The sequence below is a fragment of the Schistocerca americana genome, chromosome 4 (genome assembly GCF_021461395.2).
Source record: "Schistocerca americana isolate TAMUIC-IGC-003095 chromosome 4, iqSchAmer2.1, whole genome shotgun sequence".
Lineage (NCBI taxonomy): Eukaryota > Metazoa > Arthropoda > Insecta > Orthoptera > Acrididae > Schistocerca > Schistocerca americana.
This window is the reverse complement of record NC_060122.1, coordinates 779,809,205-779,836,394: the sequence shown is the minus strand read 5'-3', so window position 1 is coordinate 779,836,394 and position 27,190 is coordinate 779,809,205. Positions and strand designations below refer to the sequence as shown.

General features: G+C 43.4%; 1 long non-coding RNA gene across 1 annotated transcript in view; it reads left to right on the top strand.

Moving 5' to 3' along the window:
- LOC124613968 overlaps positions 1 to 27,190 on the top strand; it is a 653,661-nt gene that overhangs the window by 508,815 nt on the left and 117,656 nt on the right. The window contains exon 3 of the long non-coding RNA XR_006979667.1: positions 24,168 to 24,221. This is a non-coding gene — a long non-coding RNA (uncharacterized LOC124613968). The remainder of the gene's footprint in view (positions 1 to 24,167; positions 24,222 to 27,190) is intronic.

Below are 27,190 nucleotides of genomic sequence, written 5' to 3'. Positions count from 1 at the left end.
ATTTGTTTTAAGTAATCTTAATTGTTCCTCAATACTGACGACAAGGGTTTGAAGAAGCACCTTCCCAGATGGAATACTATGCCTCACCTTCTCCTATGGTCGGTGACTGCCAATAGATAGGGTCTTAAATTTAGAGCACATACGAGCGCGACACAAGATGATCATAAGCAAAATAATCCAGCTCTCAATTTACGAACACTAAATTACTGTCTAGCACAATATAAGATACGACAGAATCTTCTGCCCCTCGTAATATCCTTAGTGTTACAGTAAGAGGACGCAGAACAGTATACCATAAATCGCAGAGTAGCTTTCAAAGGACTGCAATAATCATATTGTAACCCCGAAAGCAGTATCTCAAAATACACCCCGCCAAAAGACAACACACAGAACAAAAGAGTTACGAAGAGGACAGTGTTTTATTAATAAAGCATAGCAAACAAGTTGCCGCTGCTGACAACAACCTAGAGTAATTGGGTGAGCAGTTCAATCTTAGGACTGGAGTAAAACATACAAAAACTTGGTAGAACACATTAAGTAATAAAATACAGATTCTCAGGATTTAACATTCTAGGCCCTACAGCGGTCTCGCCATTCTGGCGAGGGAACCTCTTGCACAATTTAAATTGGCGAAACCAGACACAGTCTGCGCAACGGTTTGCACTGAACTTAGTGGGCACAGTCTTTGAACCGTCATGGCCGCACACATTTCGGCTGGTAACTTGTGTCCTGTGAGCACGGCGTTCCTCGGATCCCCGAAGCCAAGCACCGTTCGCTCGTCCAGACCGGAACCGACGCCCCGCGCTGACATCAAGCCACAGCTAGCCCAGACCGTACCCGACTGCTTCCACCACTTTGCTGCACGAACTTCCGCTCCGCCTCATCCAGCTGGCTGCCCTCTTACATAGTCGCTAGCTGCCATCCTGCTCGCTGGCCGTCTTCACACCAGCAGTTTTCCGTTTCGACCCCACCCTGACGGCGATAGCGTCCGCACCGTACTCCTAGTACAGCGGGTCGCGATCCTCGGTCAGCTCTGTGAGCCAGCCACGCCAAGACATCAAGACTGGGCTGCGCGTATCCCGTGGCTTGGCGCCGCACGCTAAGTCGTGTCCGCAGCTGTCCGGCACTGGCTGCAAGTTAATGTTGCCGGTTTACTGCCATACGCCAGACGTCTCCAGCTATGTTGCTGTTGGTAGCTCGCTCTGCCGTGGCGGAAGGCGACACCAGCATTGGCGACAGCTGCCAGGCGGCACTCTGCCGTGGACCGCCACATCACGGAACAAAATCTTAAACACATTGCCGATGAATGTTATGATTGAGGCACTACAAACCATAAGTGCCTGTGATCCAACTTGATCTGAACTTTAGGTCCAAATTGTATATTTGAACATTTAAAAAAAGCTGTTTTACAGATTCCTGTGATATTCATTTCCATACAGTTTTGTTGCTCTGCACTCCTCAATTGCTTGCTTGGTCATAATGGAATGTGTGGTGTATTTAGTATCTGTTTTTTATCTTCCGATTGTAGCTCCACATTAATTATAAACTTTGCATATGTCAAAAAGACACTGTTGTCACGAGCCTATGTGTGAAAATTTTGTGAATTAACATTAATTACGACAATCCTACACGTTGTGAGGTAACGGGCGAGTTGTGGCGCCCTGGAAATATTCTAAGTTCGGAGTTGGCGTAGCCGCACGGGCCGCTCGGCCAGCTGGGGTCCGGCTGCAAACACGTGGTGCCCAACGTTAGCCGGACGAGAGGGATAGCCCCGGCGCATGGTCCAGCCGCGTGGCTGGAAATTCCACTGTGACGAGGACAGTGGTTTGTGTCGATGAAGGAGATGTCTATGCCAGGAGTGCCAAAGACGGCGGACTTTGTGAAACATTAATGGCAGGCATTTCACAGTTCGTATAGAAATTAGTAGTAGCCAGATGAATCTTGATACCTCAAAAAGAAACATGTACATCACTATTATTTGCACGACGATTCTGATGGTGTAACCAGATTTTCAATATCTTTATTAGTTTAAAGTTTAGTATCTGACGGTAAATTATACAAGTAACACCCAGCAACGAAATTACCAAAATATAAACGCTTCATCCGATTCTGTCGATCGCCGTGTCTTTAGAAAGCTATTAGTGTAAACCTAAATTGTTATGAATTACAGGCATGTAACTTAAATAGTAAATCATTTATTGGAGGTCAAAGTGGCCGATTACTATCGATCTCGTCAGGCCAAAGTACTCCACAGTTACACGAAAAAACGGTAGCAGCATGCTTATAAATATATTTATTCGTCTATGTCTTTGTTTATATCCGATATATACTATTCATGAAGAAATTGGTTAAATATTTACTGTGTTTTAGAAATCACAGAGTCATTAGGCTACTGCCCTACCTGTTGTTCTATTTCTTTTGATATATGTTTATTTAATTTGCTTATGTATTTAATAATGTGCGTTAGAGCGTGTTTATGGTCCAGCAGTAGGAATATTCATTTAATTTCAAGTATTTAAATGTGAATCCAGTATTTCGTATGTGCTTAAATACACTCCCGGAAATTGAAATAAGAACACCGTGAATTCATTGTCCCAGGAAGGGGAAACTTTATTGACACATTCCTGGGGTCAGATACATCACATGATCACACTGACAGAACCACAGGCACATAGACACAGGCAACAGAGCATGCACAATGTCGGCACTAGTACAGTGTATATCCACCTTTCGCAGCAATGCAGGCTGCTATTCTCCCATGGAGACGATCGTAGAGATGCTGGATGTAGTCCTGTGGAACGGCTTGCCATGCCATTTCCACCTGGCGCCTCAGTGGGACCAGCGTTCGTGCTGGACGTGCAGACCGCGTGAGACGACGCTTCATCCAGTCCCAAACATGCTCAATGGGGGACAGATCCGGAGATCTTGCTGGCCAGGGTAGTTGACTTACACCTTCTAGAGCAACTTGGGTGGCACGGGATACATGCGGACGTGCATTGTCCTGTTGGAACAGCAAGTTCCCTTGCCGGTCTAGGAATGGTAGAACGATGGGTTCGATGACGGTTTGGATGTACCGTGCACTATTCAGTGTCCCCTCGACGATCACCAGTGGTGTACGGCCAGTGTAGGAGATCGCTCCCCACACCATGATGCCGGGTGTTGGCCCTGTGTGCCTCGGTCGTATGCAGTCCTGATTGTGGCGCTCACCTGCACGGCGCCAAACACGCATACGACCATCATTGGCACCAAGGCAGAAGCGACTCTCATCGCTGAAGACGACACGTCTCCATTCGTCCCTCCATTCACGCCTGTCGCGACACCACTGGAGGCGGGCTGCACGATGTTGGGGCGTGAGCGGAAGACTGCCTAACGGTGTGCGGGACCGTAGCCCAGCTTCATGGAGACGGTTGCGAATGGTCCTCGCCGATACCCCAGGAGCAACAGTGTCCCTAATTTGCTGGGAAGTGGCGGTGCGGTCCCCTACGGCACTGCGTAGGATCCTACGGTCTTGGCGTGCATCCGTGCGTCGCTGCGGTCCGGTCCCAGGTCGACGGGCACGTGCACCTTCCGCCGACCACTGGCGACAACATCGATGTACTGTGGAGACCTCACGCCCCACGTGTTGAGCAACTCGGCGGTACGTCCACCCGGCCTCCCGCATGCCCACTATACGCCCTCGCTCAAAGTCCGTCAACTGCACATACGGTTCACGTCCACGCTGTCGCGGCATGCTACCAGTGTTAAAGACTGCGATGGAGCTCCGTATGCCACGGCAAACTGGCTGACACTGACGGCGGCGGTGCACAAATGCTGCGCAGCTAGCGCCATTCGACGGCCAACACCGCGGTTCCTGGTGTGTCCGCTGTGCCGTGCGTGTGATCATTGCTTGTACAGCGCTTTCACAGTGTCCGGAGCAAGTATGGTGGGTCTGACACACCGGTGTCAATGTGTTCTTTTTTCCATTTCCAGGAGTGTATGTGTGAGGGTGTGTTGGCCTGAAAACATGGCGTGAGCGCTCTAGCCAATCACAGCGCTCGTGAATGGGGAGACTGGATGGAAGCGAGTTCGGGAGAGAGGACACGAGGTAGTTCTGGCAGTACCGCAGTCTTGAGCAGGTCGCACTGGACACGGAGAGAGTGCGGGACGTGAAGGCGCAACGCACGGTCGCGAGAGAGACTTGGAGTGTGGACCGGTTTGCGCGTGGTCGCTGCAGATAGAAATACTAGGGAGTGCGGATTTGTGCACTTGTGAGATTTCCGTAGCTTCTACAGTGAAGACGTAGTGTGCCTTTAGAAGTGAATATCACGCGAGCTATGTTGTTGTTCGTAACTAATTACGTGCAGCAGGAATCTATTGTTTCCCTGTTATTCAACTTATATTTTATGTTTCCAGAATGAGATTTTCACTCTGCAGCGGAGTGTGCGCTGATATGAAACTTCCTGGCAGATTAAAACTGTGTGCCCGACCGAGACTCGAACTCGGGACCTTTGCCTTTCGCGGGCAAGTGCTCTACCAACTGAGCTACCGAAGCACGACTCACGCCCGGTACTCACAGCTTTACTTCTGCCAGAAGAGCACTTGCCCGCGAAAGGCAAAGGTCCCGAGTTCGAGTCTCGGTCGGGCACACAGTTTTAATCTGCCAGGAAGTTTTATATTTTATGTAATTGCTGGACCATCGACACCAATAAGTGTTTTGCAGAAATATACCACATTCTCAAAAGTACTTCTACTATCGTACTCAACATTTAAAGTTGTTGAGTTAGTACCTGCAGATTTTATTTAATTGCAATCTTTCATTTATAAATTTCTACGTTACATTCACAATTGCCAGTGATAGAAACCTTCGAACATTCGATTTATGTGTATATTCATATTCAATACTGTAGACTCAGCAGGATTAGGCTTGTATTGCGGAGTCTACGCATCCCAACCCCTAGGCAACGAAACCAGCGAAAACTTTTAATACTTCAACACTGAGTCAGAGGGTGCGTAGTTAAGGGCCATCTCACCACCCATCAGATTTCTCACCGTAAAGTGGGTACATTATTTTTTTTAATGCGGAATATAAGTTGTTGAGACGTGGTTAAAAAATAAGCCTAACCTATGAGAGTTGTGGTTTGCCTACAAATTTGATTTTCACAAAAATCTATTTTTCTCAAAAAATTGTGGCTGTGCTGTGGGGCTTATGTTTCTCAATGTCTCAGTTCATCAACATCGTCGTGAAGATAAAGCTTAGACGTGATTTTTACCGAATGTTTAGGGTGGGTATCAGTGGACGTGATAAGAGCAGCAGGTCCAGTGGGAATGCAGTGGCTCTATAGAGTACTATCAAGTGTGTGGAGAAATAGTACAATACCTGACGATTGGAGGAGACATTGTTCCGATTTTCAAAAAATGCAATAAAAGACTTTGTAAAAACTACAGAGAAATAACCCTTTTGAGTCATACAGCCAAGATTTTTGAAAGAATTTTACTAAATCGAACAAATCAAAAGATAGAAAAGTAAGTGAGTGAAGAACAGCATGGGTTTAGGAAAGGAAGAAGCACGGTCGACCTGATATTTTCTATCCGTTAACTGATGGAAAAAGGTCTGGAGTATAATGGATTTTACAGACATAGAAAGGTCATATGACTCTGTTAACAGGGAAACACTGTGAGAAGAAATGAAGAAGATAGGTATAGAAGGTGGATAAATTAATGTACAGAGGACACAATTGTAGAATTAGAACGCCATTGTGGAACGCTGAATATTTCGAAATAAAACAGGGACTTAAACAAGGAAGTATTCTATCTCCTGCACTTTTTAGTGTTGTGATGGAGGGAATGAATAAGGCAGTTAAAGATAAAGTAAAAGAAAAAGACAAAAAGATGATTTTTGCAGATGATATGGTAATATGGGGCGGTAAAGAGGTAGATGTACAGTTAGAACTTAATGCGTGGAAGGAAGTAATGAAAAGGTATGGATTAAAAATAAATAAAGATAAGAGTGAAGTAATGGTATTTGGAAGAGACAAAGGGATCAATGGGAATATTACTTTGAATGGAGAACCCCTCAAAGTGGTAGACAGTTTATCTTATTTAGGGAGTGAAATATCAAGTGATTGAAGAATAACCAACGAAATTAATAGGAGGTTACAGAAGCGAGGCAATTTCTACCAAACAATAAAACACCTGATTTGGAGTAAGGAAGTTTCAGAAAAAGCAAAACTCCTTATGTATAAGAGTTATTACTTCCCTATTGTCACCTATGGAGGAGAAACATGGACAATGACAGAAAGGGACTGGAGCAGACTGCAAGCAGGGGAATTGAAATTTGTCAGAACAGTTAAGGGAAAAACAAGAATGGACAGAGTAATGAATATAGATATTAGAAAGGACCTTAAACAAGAAAGTATGAGAGAAGAAATCGAAAAAAAGAGACTAAGATGGTACGGGCATGTTAAGAGGACTCCCCAAAATTATGGAAGAACTAAAGATGGATGGAAAAAGACGTAGAGGGCGCCCAAGAACACGGTGGAAAATGGGAGTGAGAATACCTGTGGAAAGAAGGTGTGTGACCTGGCAGCAAGTGGAGGAAGAAAAGTGGTGGGACGACCGAGCCAAATGGAGAGGACTCGTCAGCACCCAGACCTGGCAGTAGCTGGAGCGGGATCCGGATATAGTTAGATAGATACAGGGTGAACCGACAAACTTTCGGAGGTTGTTCAGGGATATCTTAGCATAGCGTCGTTGTACCGCTCTTCCATTACGTTCAGTGAACCCATTCACGAGGGGCATACAGGTCAATTCTTCATCAGTAAGTATTGCTGTGTATCACTGTTAAAGCACAACAAACACTGCCTGGAAAAAACCTGGACAGAACCGAGTACCACTGAATGCGAACTTGACGTCAACGAGGTAAGGACGGCATTACTTTTGTTAACATAGGTACCGCGTGAGACTAGCGAAAAGGCTCACAGCGCATGCCACTGACATCTGCACCATCGTGCACTGTTTTCAGTGAAAATACACATCAAAGCTAATCGGGGCAAAAAAAAAACAACAAAAAACAAAACAAACGAAAAGCAATATCTCTGTAACGGGCCGCCAGAGACCATGGGTCCCTATACCAAAATACTACGAAGGAACTATCTAAATAGGACGGAAGTCGGCGATGTGTTGTACATGTACAGAAAGTCAAATGATTAGAATTTCTGAAAAATTAGGTTATTTATTCAAGAGAAAGATATTTAAAAAATCAGCAAATGAATAACGCGTGGTCCACATTTGACCCTTATTCGGCTTGGCATTTGCTAGATAGTGTTGTTGAATCTCCTCTTAAGGGGTCTCGTGCCAAACTCTGTCCAACTGGCGCGTTAGATCATTGGAGGTCCCTGCCCATAATGCTCCAAACGTTCTCAATGTGTGAGAGATCCGGCGACCTTGCTGACCACAGTAGGGTTTGGCAAGCACAAATACAAGCAGTACAAGCTCTCGCCGTGTGCGGGCAGGCATTATGTTGCTGTCGTGTAAGCCCAGCATGGCTTGCCATAAAAGTAACAAAACAGGGCGTAGAATGTCATCGGCCGCTGTGTTGTAAGGATGCCGCGGATGACAACTAAAGGGGTCCTGCTGTGAAATGAATCGGGCGACAGTCAGGTTGGTATTCCACCGCTGTCAGAGGCGCCTCTAACACACTTCTTCGCTGATCATCGGGGCTCAGTTCGAGGCTGGACTTATCAGTGAAGACAATTTTACTACATCGGTGAAGGCAATTTTACTACAGTCAAAGAGATTGTATCCGAATGTGCCCGACAGCACAACAAACGGGTTTGTTGGTGTACTAAGGTTATTGATAGTCAACCCAAGGGGCGCCTTGACCTCAGTCCTCTTTCTGTAAGCCGCCTGTTAATGGTTCAAATGGCTCTGAGCACTATGGGACTTAACATCTATGCTCATCAGTCCCCTAGAACTTAGAACTAATTAAACCTAACTAACCTAAGGACGGCGTACAATACCCAGTCATCACGAGGCAGAGAAAATCCCTGACCCCGCCTGTTAATGATCCGTGTGGTCAATGAAGCACGAGTTGCACGTCTGATGGATGATAATGATGAATCCGGAGCTCTGAGTGCCTCTCTGAAGATTGCTCGATCCTCCTATTCTATCGTCTATCTAGGTAGACCGCTTCCATCTTGACCCTGTGTTCGGCCATGGTTCACCTGTTCCTGCCGACATCGTTTACTAGTGGCATCACTGCTACTCAAATGTCCAGTGATTCGCCGATTACTTCCGCCGGCTCCTTTGAGCTCAGTTACGCATCCTCTCACAAATGCTGAAATTTGCGTGCGTTGTTCACCGGCCTTTCTGCGAGCCTTAGTTATTGTCCAGCTGAGTACAGGGAATTAAACTCTTAATGGCTTTACGCAGTGCTGTCGACATATCCCCTGTTTACTGTCCTTGACAGCAGCGCGGTGAAATTGCGATGCAGCGTCACACATTCATATCCATCGGCTGCCGTAGTTAACAGTTTTACATTTTCCGCCGATACCTGTATGAATATCAATTTGTTCCCAATTAGCATAATTCCTTCTTGGTCCATGGGGTGTTTTTTTGTAAAGTGTACTCATAACACATCACTGAACAACCTCTGGAGTTCCGGTTTACCCTCTATATCTAAGAGAGGAAAATAATCTGGTGCTGTGGTCTTCAGTCCGAAGACTCGATTGATGCAGCTCTGCACGCTACTCTTATTCTGTACACCTCTTTGCATCTGTAAATAACACTGCATCCCCTATCTCTTTACACCTGCTCTTGGTTTTCCTCGACAATTTTTACCTCACACACTTCCCTCCAGTACTAAACCGCTGGTACCGTGATGTCTCAGACTGTCTTACAAACCGATCAATTCCTTTAGTCAGAAGATGCCACATATTTTTTTCGCCCCAATTCTATTCAGAACGTACTCAGCAGTTAAGCGAATATACCCATTTAATCTTCAGCATTCTTCTATAGTACCTACCCCAAAAGCCTGTATTTTCTTCTTGGTTGGTTCAAATGGCTTTGAGCACTATGCGACTCAACTGCTGAGGTCATCAGTCGCCTAGAACTTAGAACTAATTAAACCTAACTAACCTAAGGACAGCACACAACACCCAGCCATCACGAGGCAGAGAAAATCCCTGACCCCGCCGGGAATCGAACCCGGAAACTTTTCTTCTTGTCTGAAGTGCTTATCGTCCACATTTCACTTCCGTACAAGGCTAAATTCCAGCCGAATACCTTCAGGAAAGGCTTCCTAGATCTTAAATCTATATCCGACGTTACCACCATTCAGAAGCCCGTTACTGGCCATTCTGCATTTTATGTTCTCTCCAGCGCTCATGAGTTATTTTACTGCCCAAATAGCGAAACTCGTCTACTATTTTCAGTGTCACATTTCCTAATTTTAATCCCCTCAGCATTCATTGCCTGATTTAATTACACTTCATTACATTGGTACGTGCACGACAGTGTACGTACCAATATGTTCCAAAAAGCCGCGCCCGAAAATGCGATTTTTCAGAGTCCCTTATCTGCTGTTCTATTGATCACAGAGCTAAGAGATCAAGTGTTTTGGGTATCCCTTGGCCTAGCGACCACTTGTATACCTATTGGAAGAACGGGTACACTGTAACTATCCTACAGTACGGAGTCCGAACAGATACTAGATGCGTATTTTACGTGCGTAAGTAGGGTAACTTTGAATCCCTGGTTCTCGGTAACGGATGATGATACTGAAAAACAAAGTTTCGAAATACCCCGACATTACGTTCCTAAGAACATATGGTAAACATTTCGACGAATTCCCATGAACAGAAATTATAGAAGTGGCCAACCCCAAAATGGATACTTTTCGTGTCCAAAAACCATGGTTTTTCAGGTTTTTGTTAGGAACCGCCCTTGAACAAATGCTGCTTTTTAAACTGCGTAACTGCAGTCATGGATGTGCGGCTGGTCCCGGCGAAGGTTCGAGTCCTCCCTCGGGCATGGGTGTGTGTGTTTGTCCTTAGGATAGTTTAGGTTAAGTAGTGTGTAAGCTTAGGGACTGATGACCTTAGCGTATCACACACATTTTTTTTTTAAACTGCCTAAGTCCGAGTCTAGACCACATCTAATACAAACGAACCAACAGATTCCTCAGTTTGTCAGGGCTGGAGGAAGTGTGTAGTGTTTCAGTTTTGACTCTGTACTGCAGGATAGCTGCAGTACGCCAGTTCTTCCGATAGGTATTTAGATGTGCATTTACGTTCTACTGCTGTTTCAAGTTCTTTGCTGTCTCTTCACAGAATTATAGTGTCATCGGCAAACGTCAAAGTTTCTCTTTCTTCTCTGTTCTTCTCCAAATTTTTCCTTGATTTGCGTTACTGCTTGCTCAATATCCAGACTAAATAACATTGGGACAGATAACAACCCTGTGTGACTTCCTTCTCAACCACAGTTTCCCTTTCATGGCATTTGACTCCTGTAACTGCCGTTTGCTTTCTGTACAAGTTGTAAACAGCCTTTCGCATCTTGTATTTTACTGTGAAACCTCCAGAAATTTAAAATGTGTTCTAGTCAACATTGTCAGAAGCGTTCTTAAGTCTACAGATGTTTCTAACGAAAGTTAGTCTTTCTTCAGCCTGTTTCTAGCATAAGTCGTAGTATTGCCTCACGTGTTCCAACATTTCTCCAGACCCCAAAGTGGTCTCCCCTGCTATCGGCATCCACCAATTTTCCATTATTCTGTAAATAATTAATGTCAGTGTTTCGCAACCACGACTTATTAAAACGATAGTTCGCTAATATTGACACCTGTCTTTGGAACTGGAATTACTACACTGTTCTGGAAATCTTAGTATACGTCCCTATGTTATATATTTTGCACACCAGGTGGAAAGTTTTGTCGTGGCTGACTCTCCCAAGGATGTCCATAGTTCTAAGGAATGTTGTCTACTGCATGGGCCTTTCATCGACATAGTTTCTTCAGTCCGCTCTCAAATTCTTCTCAGAGTATCATATCTCCCATATCAACGTCGTCTACGTCTTCCTCTTTTTCTACAATATTGCCTACAAGTTGTTTTCCCTTCTATAGTCACTCTATACTGTATACTCCTCCTACCTTCGAGCCTTTTTTTTCTTTGCTGTGTACTGGTTTTCCATCTGAGCTCTTGATATTCATACAGCTGCTTCTGTTTTCTCGAAAGGCCTCTTTAATTGTCCTGTAGGAGGTGTCTGTTTCTGCCCTTGTGAAATATGCTTCTGAATTCTCACGTTTGTCCTCTAGCCATTCCTGCTTAGCTGTTTTGAACTTTCTGTCAACCTTATTTTTCAAATGTTTGTATTACCTTTCCTCTGCTTTGTTTTCTGTATTTTTTATATTTTCTCATTTCAGCAATTAAATACAGTACCTTGTATGATATCCAAGTATTTCCACTACAGCTCTCAAAGCTACCCATTCGCTTCTACTGTATTCTTTTCCACTGTTCCAATCGTTACCCAACGCTCCCTTTGAAACTTTCAACAACATCTCTTTCTTTCAACTTGTCCAGGTCTCATCTCCTTGATTTCCTATGTTTATGCAAATTCTTCAGTTTTAAATTGTGGTGAGAGGTAAACATCTGCCTCTGGCAATGCCTCACAGTTTAAAATCTGATTCCGATATCTCTGTCTTGCCATTATATAGTTAATCTGAAATCTTCCCTATTACTTGTATACAACCTAGTTCATGAATATCAAAACAAGTGTTGATGATGATTACATAATGCTCTTTGGAGAATTCTTCCCGGCAACTTCCTCTTTTATTCTTACCCCAGTCCATATTCTCCTATTTTTCCTTCTCTTCCTTTTCCTACTATCGAATTCCAGAACAAATCACAAATTTTCGTCTCCCTTAAGTAACCGGATAACTTCTTTTGTCTCGTAATACAGAGTCTGCATTAAGTCTGGGAACACTTTCAGTTATTTATTGCACAAGAACAGATATCATACATATGTCATTTTGAAGAGATTTCCTGAAAGTGTTTTTCATTTATACCGTCACAACGTAGTTTGGTAATTTGCTGATAGTCAGCGCTAGTCGCAAACATTATTGAGATCAGGTGCAGAGCGAGCTCTGTGTGTGGTGGAGTTCGACAAAAACAAGTGTGCTACAGCTGTTCAACGGATGTTTAGAACCAAATACGGTAGGAAGTCACCAATAAGGGAGGCCATTTGCCACTGGCACTACAAATTCGTTACGGCGGGTTGCTTGTGCTCGACAAAGAGGAGCGGACGTCCTCGTGTGAGTGAAGTGAATGTGGAGGGCGTACGAGACACATTCATCAGGAGTCCAAAGAAATCGGTGCGTCGTGCATCCCATGAACTCGAAATGGCTTCAGTGACGGTGTGGAAAGCCCTACGACAGAAGCTGTCTATGAAACCATTCAAATTGGAGCTAGTGCAGAAGCTCAATGACGACGACAAAGACAAGCGTTTTGAGTTTTGTTCTCAGTTGCAACAATTGAATGAGGATGTCGATGGCATTCTTGATCGCTTAATTGTTAGCAACGAAGCCATTTTTCACACTAATGAGAAAGCGAACAGGCATAATTGTCGAATCTGGGGTACAAAGCATCCTCATTGCATTTGAGCGTGGTTCCCCAAAGGTAAATGTTTTTTGTGCCGTGTCACGTCGAAAAGTGTACGGGCCATTCTTCTTCGCCGAGAGCACTGTCACTAGATATTCCTACTTGGACATGTTGCAGCAATGGCTGATGCCTCAAATGCAATCGAACTCTCTGTTCATCTTTCAGCAGCATGGGGCTCCACTCCATTTCCATCGTGAAGTTCGCGGGTACATGAACACGGTGCTGCCGCGTCGATGGATTGGGCGTGCTACGAAAGGGGACAGCTGTTTCATGAAATGGCCTCTATAATCACCAGATCTCACTCTGTGTGACTTTTTTCCGTGGGGACACATTAAAGATCTGGTGTATGTACCGCCTCTACCACGTGATGTAGCAGAGCTCCGGGAGAGAGTACGGGAAGCGTCAGCCACAGTCAACGATGCCACGCTGGGACAGTTATGGCAAGAATTCGATTACTGTATTGACATCTGCCGGGTCACTCATGGTTCGCATATCGAATGTTTGTAAAAAAACTTTCAGAGTTTCTCTTCAATCGAAAGTGTTCCTGGACTTTATGTACACCCTGTACATTCTTTCAGTATCTTCACACCGAGCGAGGTGGCGCAGTGGTTAGCGCACAGGACTCGCATTCGGGAGGACGACGATACAAACCCGCGTCTGGCCATGCAGATTTAGGTTTTCCGTGATTTCCTCGGTCACTCCAATCTGATGCCGGATGGTTCCTTTGAAAGGGCACGGTCGATTTCCTTTCCTGATCCAAGCTCCTACACCGTCTGTAATAACCTCGTTGTCGACGGGACGTTAAACGCTGATCTCCTCCTCCTCCTCGTCGTCGTCGTCGTCCTCCTCAATTTCTTCATCATCTGTGGAGCTAGTTGGCATATAAACATTACTACTGTGATGGATTTTGTCTTCATGTCTACCTTGGCTATAATAATGCTCACTTGCATTCTTATTTTCTTATTCCTCATTTGACCTACTCCTGCATTTCCCACATTTAATTTGTATTTATAACTCTGTATTCACCTGACCCAAAGTCCTGTTCATCCTGCTATCGAACTTCACTAATTACCACTATATCTAATTTCAACCTATCCATGTTCCGTTTTAAAATTTCATCCTACCTTTTTAATTGGGTGATCTAACATTTCACTCTCTGACCCAAAAATGATAGTTTTGTTTTTCCAGACGACACATCCGAATTAGGGACAATTTTAGTTCCGGAATACTTTGCCCAAGGGGATGCCATCTTCATTAAGCCTTACGGTAGAGCTGCGTGCCCTCGAGGAAAATTACACCTGTAGTTTTCCCTAGCTTTCAGCTTCTCGCAGTATCACCGCAGCAGGGAGATATTGGCTGATGTTACTGGGCCAGATCTGTCCATCAGCCAGACTATTACCCCTGTAATTACTGAAAAGACTGCTGCCCTTATCAGCAAATTTATCCGACCTTTCCGTAGATACTCCTCCGATATGGTTGCACCTACGGTATGGCTACCAGTGTCGTTACAGACACACAAGCCACCACATATAGGCAAGGTCCGTGGGTTATATCTACAGACGACGATAAATAAATCTTGTTTGTAATAGTTTATGTTCTGTCTGATGTTGTTAAGCGTAACTTTGCCCCGAGCTAGTTTGCACTGTGCTAAAACACGTAAGTCACATATGGCGTGTAAGTCACACATGGCGACCATTCCGATGTTGGTTTTTCATATGTCTCCTACATAACTGAGAGCGAATGAAACGATGTTCCGTATGAGGCTACAGCTGATTTCTCCTCCCACATTTCTTCAGCAGAGCTATAGTTCAGTTTCTAATCGCATAGACTGTGACGTTACTTTTATGTTTCTTTCATCCTTTATCTTCACTTGCAACATCTTAGAGTTTTTCAGTTTTTACGTATATATATATATATATATGATGGGAATTCAGGTGAGGGCCGCTGGATTTCGTGATTTAAACTGAGACCTGCACGAGAGAGTTCGCTCGAATCCTTGTACGATACTGTGTGTGTGATATATGGGGAGGCTGAAACAGACTACATTGCGACCCTAACAGAACCGAATTTAGTTTTCAAGTAGCTTAACTGTTCATAACATGCCTGTCTCGGAAAAGACAATGCTAGTATAACTTTTTTTTGTAATAGATGCACAGTTTAATGTTGTATTCCACAGAAGGGATCGTTATCCATTTGCTTGCTACGCCTCGAGGCAGGACGAAAATATTTTTTCCCCACATATAAATTCTACTAACTTAATCTGTTGCCCTCCAGTTAACCCTGCAGCACAAGCTTAACGAAAATGTTAGTGGAAGGCTCTTGTGAAATACTGCAGTGAACGTGCTCAAATGAGTGAAGGTCAGTAACATGTACTTTTCTTTCATTGCAGCGTGTACAGTTTTAATTGGTTCAGTTTCTGTTAGGATATTTTATTTTCAACTCTGTAACAGAGGTCGTATTAGAATTATATAATTCGTGAAGCCTGAAGTTTCCGCTGATAGTTAATTAAAAAATAATGGAATGCTGTGTGCAGTACGTAGCTGTATACCAATTCTGACATTTTAATCAAGCAGTTTCGTATGAGAACGCGAGTCCAAAGTGATTAATAGAAATATTTTGTCATCTTCGGCATCTGTAGCTCGCCATTTAATACACCATCAGATAAAAACTATTAGGATACCTACAGGCGGAAATTAATATGTGGTGTGCTCAACCTTCACCTTTATGACGACCTGAACTCTACTCGAGAGCCGAAAAAGAGAAGGTACTGATGGAGGGAGTTCTGACTTATGCCAAAAGTTCCGCTCGGAATTCCAGGAAGGATTCTTCATTTTGGGACTGTTATTGTTCACAAACCATTACCTCACATATGCTTCTTTGTGACAGTGTACGTTGTCATGCTGATACAAAATCATCGTCTCCGAACTGGTCCTCTACTGTACGCGGTAGACAGTCTAGTAAAATGTGCTCATATTCCTCCAAATTTTGCGGTTTCTTAAGAGCAATAATGGGACCAAATTCTACCACGAAAAACACCCTCATACCGTAAATCCACACTCTCCGTACGTCATTCATTAGACATGGTTGTTCGTAACCTTCTCAAAGCTTTCCGTTGGATTGCCGTAGGGTACAGCATGATTCAGTATTCCATACCACTCACTTCCAGTAATCCATTGTACAATGGCGTCGCTCTTCACGTCACCTACTTAACTGTGTCGTTTATAAGGAGCTGTCGACCGTTGCTCCTCATTCTTTTTACCTCCATACGCACAGCCATTGTGCTAACTGGACTGCTAGTAGTACTTTGGAAGTAACGAGTGATTCTTTCAACTGCTTATTTCGTGTTATTTCCACAACTACTCTCAACTGTCCCTGTTTGTCAGTACATGAGGTCACTCTGTTCTTTGTTTAGCCCAAGAGCGTCCAACCTTTTAGCTTACCTGGACCACATTGGAAAAAGACGAGTATTTTTGGGCCGCACGTGATACACTAACTGTAACAATAAACGATGGGGGGGGGGGGGGGGGGGGAAAGGAAGAAGAGGAAATAGAAGTATAACAACATGGACCAATGAGAGAATAACAACATTTGGTAGGAGTTCAGATTGAATATTTTCAATTTATCATAACTTTAAATAAAAGGAATTTCATGTGTGTTTTTTTTCTGGTCGTGTGATAGACGCTCACTTCTTGGGTTGGATTTATGCTTCCTTTGGGCGTCTTGCACCTCGCGGGCCACATGTTGGACACTTCTGGTTTAGCTGTTCCTTCGCTTTTCCACTTGACAGTCACATCACTGTTGGTTGACTTGGGCAACGTTAGAAAGGATGAAATGTCCCTGGTACATTTGTTTATCAGGGGACATACATTGACTAGTCCATGTTCTAAGTCACTTATCAGGTGACATCTAGTGACTAGTCCATGTTCGAAGTCACTGAGCTCTCCTAATCAATCCATTCTTCTGTTGCTGCTTCTCTAGTGACAATCTCTCTCTCACCCCCTTCTTTTATACTGGCGGGCCAGCCTCTCGTAACATCTATTGGGAGTGTCTAGATAATTTTGATCATATAATGTGTGGCGTTGGTTTTGGGTGCAGTAAGGTTTGGGCTGCGGATTGTGCAGACGTGGGCTTCTTTTACGGAAAAGTAACATTTATTAAATACAGAGATTTCTTCTGCAAATTACAACAATAGAAAATTAACGAAAGATATTTGAAGTATTTTGGCCAGCTATAGTTCTTGAGGAATTTGGTACCAGAATAAAAGAAATAAGTTAAAATTCGTTCAAACACAATTGCAAAACAAATACTTGTTACACACGTGAGCTAGTGGTATTCAAGGCTACCCTCCATTCCGCTCCCCATGAGAAATCACCGGCAATTGATCCAAGTCACCCATGGGAACCCCTGTCCAACCCACGCACCTTAAGCAAGTGGACTAGGTCGTGAAAAAGCTCGAGATCGCTCACATGTGATGTAAAACTGGCGAGAAACGCCTGGACCAAAAGGAGCACATAAAAATGGTGGGAAACCTCCCCCCCCCCCCCCCCCCTCCCCCGAAACCCCCTGGACCAATTAGAGTCAAGCTTCCCCTCACACTCATCATTGTTTATAACTAGTTCAGTTGCGTAGACCTCTTCATTCGAGGTTTGTGCACCGTAGGTGAGGTTCATGTTTGTTATAAATAATTTATTATTATCAAAAAATATATAGTGGCAGAGTTTGGAAACAATAACAATGAAACAAAATAACTAATCGCATAATGTTAACATTTTTTTGCTGTACAATTTTTGACAATATTTTTGTTGTTTATTAACAGTTTGTTCTCTTATGGTTTTATTTTCAAACGCAGTATATATATTGGTTTATTTACAGTAAACTGAAGCATTTTTTTCTTCTGTTTGATGTTTATTGCTATGAGGTACACTTACTTACAGTAAAACTGTAGAGAGGACAACTTAATACTACGTTTCATGTTATTTGTATCACACTTGTTACTCTTTTATACCATTTTTACATTTAATGATTTTCTTTCTGACTGGTTTTATCAATCTATGTACAATATTTTACATCTTTTCTTTCAGTTCATTTTTCTGTATACAATATATATGAGACACAAAACTATACATAATATTTACAGACACACACAGTATGCACGCTAGCAGACGTGCATACTCACTCGCACACAACTATGACGAACGGTTCATCCAACTATTCCTCACAAATAAATTTACTAGTTACACACTCAGTCACTCGATGAATAGTGTGAGTATGGGAAGGTGCCGATCCCATCCCCACAAATGAACCTTTGTCGCCACGATGCGACAGCTCTGCGTTAAGCTGCAGAACGCACCACATGCGGAGCGGCGCCAACACCCGTGAGCAGGCACCCCTTGCAATCCTCGATTGCGGGAGCCTTTGAGGCCGCACGATGCACAGCCTTAGCCAGCGTCTGTGTGGTTTCTGCATCTATGCGGCATGTGTACGTTTTCGACCTGAGCCCTACAAACGCCACAAACTGTCAGCCATTCGGCTCGTCTTTCATAACGCCGATAACCTTCTTGTTATGTGGTGTTACTCAGTAAGAATTATCTAGACGAATTGAATTCTTCCTGGTGGTACCTAATTTCTTGGTATGGATCTATTGCCTACTGATGTAAAGGATGTCTACCGCCGCAACATGGACGCGCCGGACAAAAACTGTTCTAAAGGAGGATAGGGAAAGCGACCCTAACACCCTTGAGCAGGGTTAATGGTTGTGTATGATGCCACAATCAGAGGTGAGAACCCTACCAGGAGAGATTGCTTTAAGTCCTTGTTTTTCCCTCCAGAATCCAAAACGTCCTTAAAATATAGAAGACAGACCACCATTAGAAATACATAGGTTACAAATATGACATTTATGTTAAATGAAAGGCCTTTCTCTCCCGGTGCCCTTCAGACCATGCACATGATTCTATATCTAAATGTTTAAGTTTAATCAATCAAAACATGAATTTTGCGCAAAGAAAAGTTGTTAAAAATGTAAGGCAATGTAATTGACCTGTTCAGTAGAGGCGGATTTATACACTGTGTTCAGTGGCGGTATATCTTATATGAAAATTTCCGCTTTTAAATGACGATTGTCTTCAATATAAGCCGAATTAACATTTAATCAAATAAACTAGAAATTAAGTAATAATCTGGCGAAGTAGGGAGATGTGTAAGGAATGCCATGCTGCCTTTATTTGATATGAAACTGCGACTCATATATATAATTAAAAAGATATAAAATATGTAACAACTCAGTAGATAAAATGTATATAAATATTAGGGTGTGAATGAAGATAGAGTCCTAAACTATCATCCAATAACTTGTTTGAGAAGATTGTGTCAAGCGTTCAACAGACATTAATTTTTAATGTTTTCCCGCAAGATTTTTCATTTACTGTGACGACCTAACTTCTGTAGTTTCCGTGATGTTCTTAATACTAATATATCAATATATGCATGCTGTGAATATACTGACGTGATTGGTTTTTCGCAAACGACTACTATTGAATTTCGAAGTATTTCACAGTAGCCACATTGTGCCATGTTGCGAGCGACGCCATCTTAGGACCCATTCACACACAGATTAAGCTTCGAAATGGCTAACCGTCGTCCCCCAACACCTGCAGCCTGGGGGAAACCATAGATTACGTGTCGCTTGCCGCGACGGTCCAACGTTCACTCCTCGCCTTGGCCTAACGCGCCAAACCAACACTTCCGATTCCATGACTCAGTAACTGATTGATAGCTCGCAGGCATATGCGTTATGTGACATTCTCGAAACGTAGCATGAATTTCTGTACGAGTTGCTTTTATAGTTTTCAGAACGAAACACTCTCAAAATCTGGCAGAAAATGCAAAGACGAGGACATTTTACAGAATTTCAGTCACTAACTCTCTCCTCCGAATGCGAAGATTTTGAAGATTTTGGTTGTTTCCCATCTACGCAGGGAGAAATTACAGTTGTAATAAAATAAGAGAAATCTGACCTTGCACAAAAAGATTTAGGTGTTCATTTTTCACATGTGCTATTAGAGAGTGGAACGGTCGAGAGACAGCTGGAGAGTGGTTAGTGAACCCTCTGCCAAACAGTTCGTGAATTACAGATTAATCTTATAGATGTAGAAGTAGTGCAGCAGTGCCTCGGCAGAACATAATTTTAGTCTCTCAGGACTTGCTGTTTCAGATAAATGAAGTACTGTAGGTACTCAAAATTTGAAAGACATCCTACTTATATACAATTCTTTTGTAAGGTGCTGACCAGTACTGTTTACAGTAAAATTGGATGGTTTTTTTTGTGTAGGTACATGATGATTTTTTTCCCCGTCTGAATTTGATGTAGGGTGCTTACAAGGCGTTTTTCGTTGCGACGGAACTTCTCACGAAATTACAATCACCAACTTCCTCCGAATGCGAAAATATTTTGTTGACACCGACCTACATAGGGAGGAACGATCACCACGATAGAATAAGGGAAATCAGAGCTCGTACGGAAAGATATAGGTGTTCTTTCTTTCCGCGCGCTGTACGAGATTGGAATAATAAAGAATTATGAAGGTGGTTCGATGAACCCTCTGCCAGGCACTTAAATGTGATTTGCAGAGTATCCATGTAGATGTAGATGTACAAGAAACAAAAGCTCCCTCGTTCTTGCTTCTTGAGACTGTTACCTACAGGACATATTTTGTGTTAGCTTAAAAATTGATGGGTTTGTTAATTACTATTCGTTTAATTTATTGAGTGGAAATTTAAAAGTATATGTTACCGCTTACTGTACAGCAAAATAACTCGTGCAGCCTTGATTTATGCTACACAGTTTGTAGGCTATGCGGAAGTTAGGCAGTTAAAGCTGCATGTGAGAAGAGAGAGACGTAGCTCACGGCCTCGGGTGGGCCAGTGCGTCTGGCACTCGTGTCGTGCAATCTTTGCCTTGACCGATAAATTTACGAAAGCACCGATAAGTATTCGATCGCGGCTAAATATTTGTGAGAAACAAGACTATAAATATGATTGCTGCTCCTTTCATTCGCAGCAATTTAAGCTGCTTCCTACAAAACTACAAACTCGAAAATCGCGATAAGTTCCGAATAAACTGCAAAGTAGAGGTGACAAGCAAGACTGTAAACATGATTGCCTTCCGTTTTACTCGCAGTAATTTAGGCCGAACTCTTAGGTGCCAGCCTAAAGGCACCATCGGAACTCGTGACATATTCTAAAATAAACAGCCAAATATTTTTGACTGGGAAGAGTCTGTATATCATTGCCGCTCTTAGATTCCTGCCTAACGACACTCTCGGAAATCGCTACGTCTTCGGAAAAAATGATCAAATATTTGTGACAAGAAGGAATGTAAATGTCATAGCGGGCTGTTTCACTCGCAGCAGTTTCGTGTTTCGCTATTTAATCAGACTGAAGACACAAAATGGAAGGAACTTATTACTGAAAGAGCGTGCTCTTATATATAAATAACATCGAATAATGCAGAACATACTTCTGTTATATGAATAAGAAACTCCCAGAATATGTTACGAACACAATGAGGAAAAAAACAAAATTAGCATGTACCTACATTCGAACCCACTTCTTCGGCTCAACAACGAGATATCTCTAACTACAGATCCACAGCCAACATATACAAGGTAATGCTTTAGAACTGTTCATAATTAATTTTCTAAGGACTGTTACAGGTGATGTCATTAATTTACATTTAATTATAGGAAACCGCACCAAGAGTGACAAATCTTCATTGCATGTTTGCCTTGAAACGGTATACTGTCATAATACGCAAGTTATAATGCGAAAAAAAACCTAAATGCGATGAACCCAATATGACGTGTCAAAAGTAGCGAGCGAGGGCCGCCACGTGACCGCTTTCCCATTTCTGCCGAATGCCAGACGCTCTTCCGAATTTCAGTCACTCTAACGGCTCGCGAGCTGTTGGTTAGTGGGGCCTGCAGTGGGCTAGCATGTGGCTCTGCAAGCACTTCCACCCTTTTACTATAAATGTGGTAACTATGTTTCTTGCGATGGTATTTTTGCGTAAATAGATTTTTTAAATTCGGTCCCACCACTTATCTGTTGTCCCATTGCCCGTTCTCAGAATTTGGAGTAGTTATTACATGTCACTGCCTTTGAATAATGCACCTTCCTAGTGTTCAGAAACTCTGGTAACACATCTGAAATGAAGATAGTACAGATTCTTATCCAGTAGGGCACTGTGATGTCAACACGACGGTGCACTGCCCCACTTCCATGTTAATGTGCAGGAACACTACATCAACAATATCCTCCTCATTAGATTGGAAATGGTCTCCCGTCCCATGGCCAGAGCTAGTGCTAATCTCACTCTTACGGATTTTTTAAATTTAATTTTTCCCAGTGGGGTACATATAGTCGTTGGTGTATGAAACGCCAGTAACACCTGCAGAGGAACTGTTTGGCTGTGTTGTAGCTGCGTGTCTCATTTTACAACAAATAATGTGGATGACTGCGAAGTCCCTTGTGACGGAATCGCTGGATAAAAAAATTCTCGGTAACTAGCCGCATCAAATTCGCATAAAATCCCAAGTTTCTTAAAATTGCCTCCCTCTTCTTCTTCAGGGGCTAGGTCTGAGTGTCGTCAAACTGGCTCCCACTATGTGAGAACAACTTTAATACAGACAAGTTAGTAATGCATGGGAGCGTGCATTTGGTGGTTTACCGCCTGTAAGCGGTGGCACTGCAAGCGACACTGGATAGCAAGCGCAGAGGTAATCAGTGGGCAGAGAGGCTCCACTTCAACATGCGTCGATTTGAGGGCAGTCTTCCGCCGCAAAGTTATCTCGCTTTGGGACGCTGAATGGCGCGGTCTGGCCACCCCTAACAAGTTTCGTGCCATCAAGGAGACGACGACTGTGTGGCACTCCTTCTTGCGCGTCCCTCGCAAGGAGTCTGTCGTCCTCTGCCGACTGCGCGTTAGGCACACACGGATGACCCACGGCCACTTATTGCGCCGTGAAGCCCCCCCCCCCCCCCCCCCCCCCCCCGCTCTATGTCGCTACGGCTCCGTTTTTTCTGTGGTCCACATTTTGTTGGAGTATCGCCTTTTGGCTGTGCTCAGGCAGATGTTTGCGCTGCCTGACACGCTCCCTGCCCTTTTAACAGATGACTCTGCCATGGTGGACTTAGTTTTGCGTTTTTTTCGGGCAGGGGTTTTTTATCATTTAATCTGAGTGTTTATGTTTTTTACTGTTGATTCTGGCTTTTGGCCTCCGATTTTAAACTGAGTTTTTAATGTGTTCTCGGTGGTTGGCTTTTCCTTTTTTTATCTCTATGGTCGGCCAACCACCGTCGCACTCTGAGTGATTTTAATTTGTTTTGTCTGATCTCTGTCTGAGTCTTTCTTGTCCTGTGTCGTCAGACGTCTTTTCTGTTGTTCGTTTTCTATTCTCTGTGGGTGATTTCAGTTTTTTGGAAAAAGGGACCGATGACCATCGCAGTCTGGTCCCTTTAACCCCCACAAACCAACCAACCATCAACATGTGTCGTATACAATGAGATGCCAGCCTCTAGGCATAAAAGGAGGCCTTGCTAGTCTCACGACACTCAGACAGCCCCTGACGACGATGGTGGCAGCAGTCATCGAAGGCTTGAAATTTTATCCGAGTTTGGCTCTGCAGGTTTACCAAAAACCCGACAAGATATTATCCGAGACAGAGTGGATATTTGAGAGAATGCGGCACAACTTAATGCACTGTTGTGATGCAGGCATTGAGACTCACTGTCGTCACTGTTGTTATTTTGCGATGAACTTCAGTTTATGCTGTAATACGTTTGTTGTTTAGGTGAATAAAGTACCGGATATTTCTTAGTTCCTTGGTTCATTGTATTCCGTTAAAGATTTACTACCTCGTATAAAACCAACTGTACTCATTTTATACTTATAGTGCTGTATTCTAAGTTGTTTGAAATAGAGGCATTTTATATCCGTGAAAACCAAAAGTTTTTATAGACATGAACGTTTAGTTAGCATGCAGTGGGTACCTTGAGAGAGCGATGTTAAAAAAATTGACAGACGATGCTTGTACTGATGGGTAGATGGACAGTTTATTCATACTGTTAGCGAGGCAAAGGTTGAACAAAAGCACTATTTTTGTAAAACTGCTAATTACTTCATTTTTAAGTTAATTACACACGCCGCGCGTAATGTATAATAAAATAGGAGCACGTGCAGGAGAAAATTTAGCTGTCGGAAAAGTCCTCTGACTACATTCTCTCGAATTTAAATGCCTGCACAAGACAGCTACTCAATAGACGGATTTCAGCACTGACAAGTACAGCAAAATTTGTATCTCTCATATTTTTCATTCTCGAATGTAACTGGGGAACTGGTCTACTGCTTCCGTAGTGGAAGCGCACTCAGTCTGTAAACTCCACTTCATTTTTCTGAACCACAATGCTAATGCAGAGGACTTCTAATAGCTTCCATTGGTTAATTGTATATTCTGATGCTTATTTTTCTGTTTGTTTCAGGGGGCATCGGTGGGAGTCTGCCTCCTCCTAAAACAATAACTAATAACCTAGCAGGTAAGCAGTCAGTACTACGGATCTTCCTCCAGTTTCTCATCTTTACTGTTTGTGTGTTAATTACAGCTTACATCATTTTTCCGGACTAATTATCCGGGCCGTTTGTAAAAAGAAATTAATTACATGTAATGTGCGTATTTGGTGAATACCTGAGCACGCTTGATTTTTTTGTCCACATTAAAATATGGTACTAGCTCATAAACATGAAATGAACAGAAGTATTCTACTACTTTGACCGTGAAGATGTGAAAGGTGGTTTCCCGCTTAGTTTACAGATAATACAGAAACATTAAAATGTTGCTGTCCTCTAATTAGATACAGCTTAAGATACTATAGATCCGTCAGAAAGTTTGGGCGTGGCGGAAACAATATCTGCCGTAAAATATGTAGGTGTAACTATCCAGAATGTGGAATGACCACGTGAAACAAAAAGCAGATGCCGAAGAATCTTAAGAAAATGTAATTCATCCACTAAAGAAGTGGATTGCAAGCCGGTTGTGCGACCGATTCCTGAATATTGTTTATCAACCAGGGATCCTTATCAGATGGGCTGATAGTAGAGATAGAGAAGATACTACTGACAGAGCCGCGTGTCGTTACGGGATCGTCCAGTTGGCGCGAGAGCGGTAGAGAGGTGCTCAACAAACTCCAGAACAGACGCTACAGAGATGCTTTTTCGAGAGAGAACTTCTCGGGAAGAGCCGGGCAACGTACTAGTTCCTCCCAAATACGTCTCACGAAATGACCACCTCTAGAAAATACCAGAAATTAGAGCTAATACAGAGGTATACCGACAATCGTTCTTCCCACGCGCCATTATGGAATGGAATAGGCAAGTGTGAACCACTTAGTGGTACCAGAAGTACCCTCCACCACACACCGTCAGGGGGCTTGCGGAGTATTGATTTAGATGTAGAATCGTTGGAAATACGCATGGCGGAAAATCCGATGAACCATGATGCCGGGTGCTAGTTGGATAATGCTTGGAACCCCATCATCTCCACGATTTGCTATAAAAGACGACGACGTTGTTCGCCGATGACCATGACGAGCAGCAATCCTGAGGACAGCCGAACTCGCGATTCATCACGATCTAAATGCATATGCGGAATACACACGAAGTGCTAATAAACTGCGGGAAGGAGGAAGTCTTAGACGGCTCACCAGAGGATGACTGGCAGGTGCCCGGACGAAATATCGTGGAGCATAGTAAATGACGACGCGCTGCAAGCCCGAAATTTCTTAGCTCATGGGCATTGCTATTGTTTTCAGTACAATACAGGTAAAAGATAAATGAGGATTAATAAAGACAAACACTATATAATTACTCTGTACCCGGCCACCGGAGGTCACACGAGTGTCATACACCAAAATGTTTAGAAAATATCGCGGAACAACCACCGAAATTGTATTCGTTTAGCTCTGGTTCACACTGTATTCCACACTTGAACCGTCTACTTACCGACTGACTGAAATAAAGCTTGGAAGAGGTGTTAGTTTTATAATATGTATGTCACAAACTTTCGACAGCGCTGGGGACAAGCTGATAAGATCGCTAGGAAAGAGCGTAAGCCACCTTGGACAAGGCCAGTATTTTTAGCGTGCATCCAGTCTGCCGGAAAATTTCCGGAGCGGATGACGCTTTTGAGAGGTGCTGCCAAGTTGCTCCAACTGGTGTGGGCGGCATCTGCGGATAAGGGCATCCTGCTTCGCGCGTGTTTGGCCTTCGACGTTGCGCCTGTCTTCTTCAGCTGTGGCTGGTGCAGGGTCTTCATCCTTACCCTGGGTGCCGTCGAGCGCAGGAACCCGCTGAACTGTAAGCTGAAATGCGTGTGATCGACAGGATAATCGATAGGCGCGAAGTTGTCGGCGGTCACTGTAAACTCCTGTTCTCTTCTCAGGCGGACACGATTTCTGCATTTCAGGAAAGGTCGAGGAATTGCACGACATACCCTTCAGCTAGAACAGTGCGTACTTGTATTGGAACATCGCTTTCGCACGTCAAACATGTGGAAGAGCTTTGAGTCTCGTTTTAACTCTTTGCTAGAACCGGCTCACATTTACATTTCTGTTAGTAACGTGAGAATAGTAAAAACGGACTCTAACCTTCTGCTACATAGTGTCGGCTCCGGTGATGTACTAAAATCTGAAAGAATAAAAAATGGCAACTACTGACGCAGAGGAAAATTGTGCTATGGAAAAATCGAGAAATGCACAGATGGCACTTGTTGAAGTTCAGAGCTTAAATGCTACCTTTAACTTAAAAACCCAGGAGGGATTGGAACAAGGAAAATCCTCTCACTTACCCGGGACGGAATCCGGCACCTCCAGCGCCGGAGCGTAGTGCACTGCCGGCTACTAACCGAGGCTACATTTAAGGCAGTAATTTACCTTTTTAATTTTGCAATAAACTGTAATACTCCATTGCACAAGAAAGGAGGCAAATCAGTTGCAGGCAATTATAAAGGAATTTCTCTTTTGAATATCACATACAGAGTCATATCAAGAATTGTACATAATCGTTCTAGACATCAACTTGAACTGGAATTAGGAGAATACCAAGGAGGATGAGGCCCTGGAGAAGCTCTCCAGAACATATAATAACGTCGAAATTTGTAATGAGTCTTTTCGAATGATTTCTGTAGTCCAATTTTTGTGGTACGTATACTAAGGTCGTTTTCTGGTTTCTGGACCCTTGAATGTTATTTGATAGTGACGCTAAGCCATCTGCGAATCACGAGCAAGTTAACTGCATTTGGTCTTTCTTGGTTACAATTCTTATATTTTTAAGACAACAAACAACAAGTCATAACCTTTGTAGACTTCGGAAAAGCAGATCTTCAGTGATGAAGATACTAAGGGATATCCGAGTACATACCAAATTAATTACAATAAAATTATTTCTAACCGCCGGCCGAAGTGGCCGTGCGGTTAAAGGCGCTGCAGTCTGGAGCCGCAAGACCGCTACG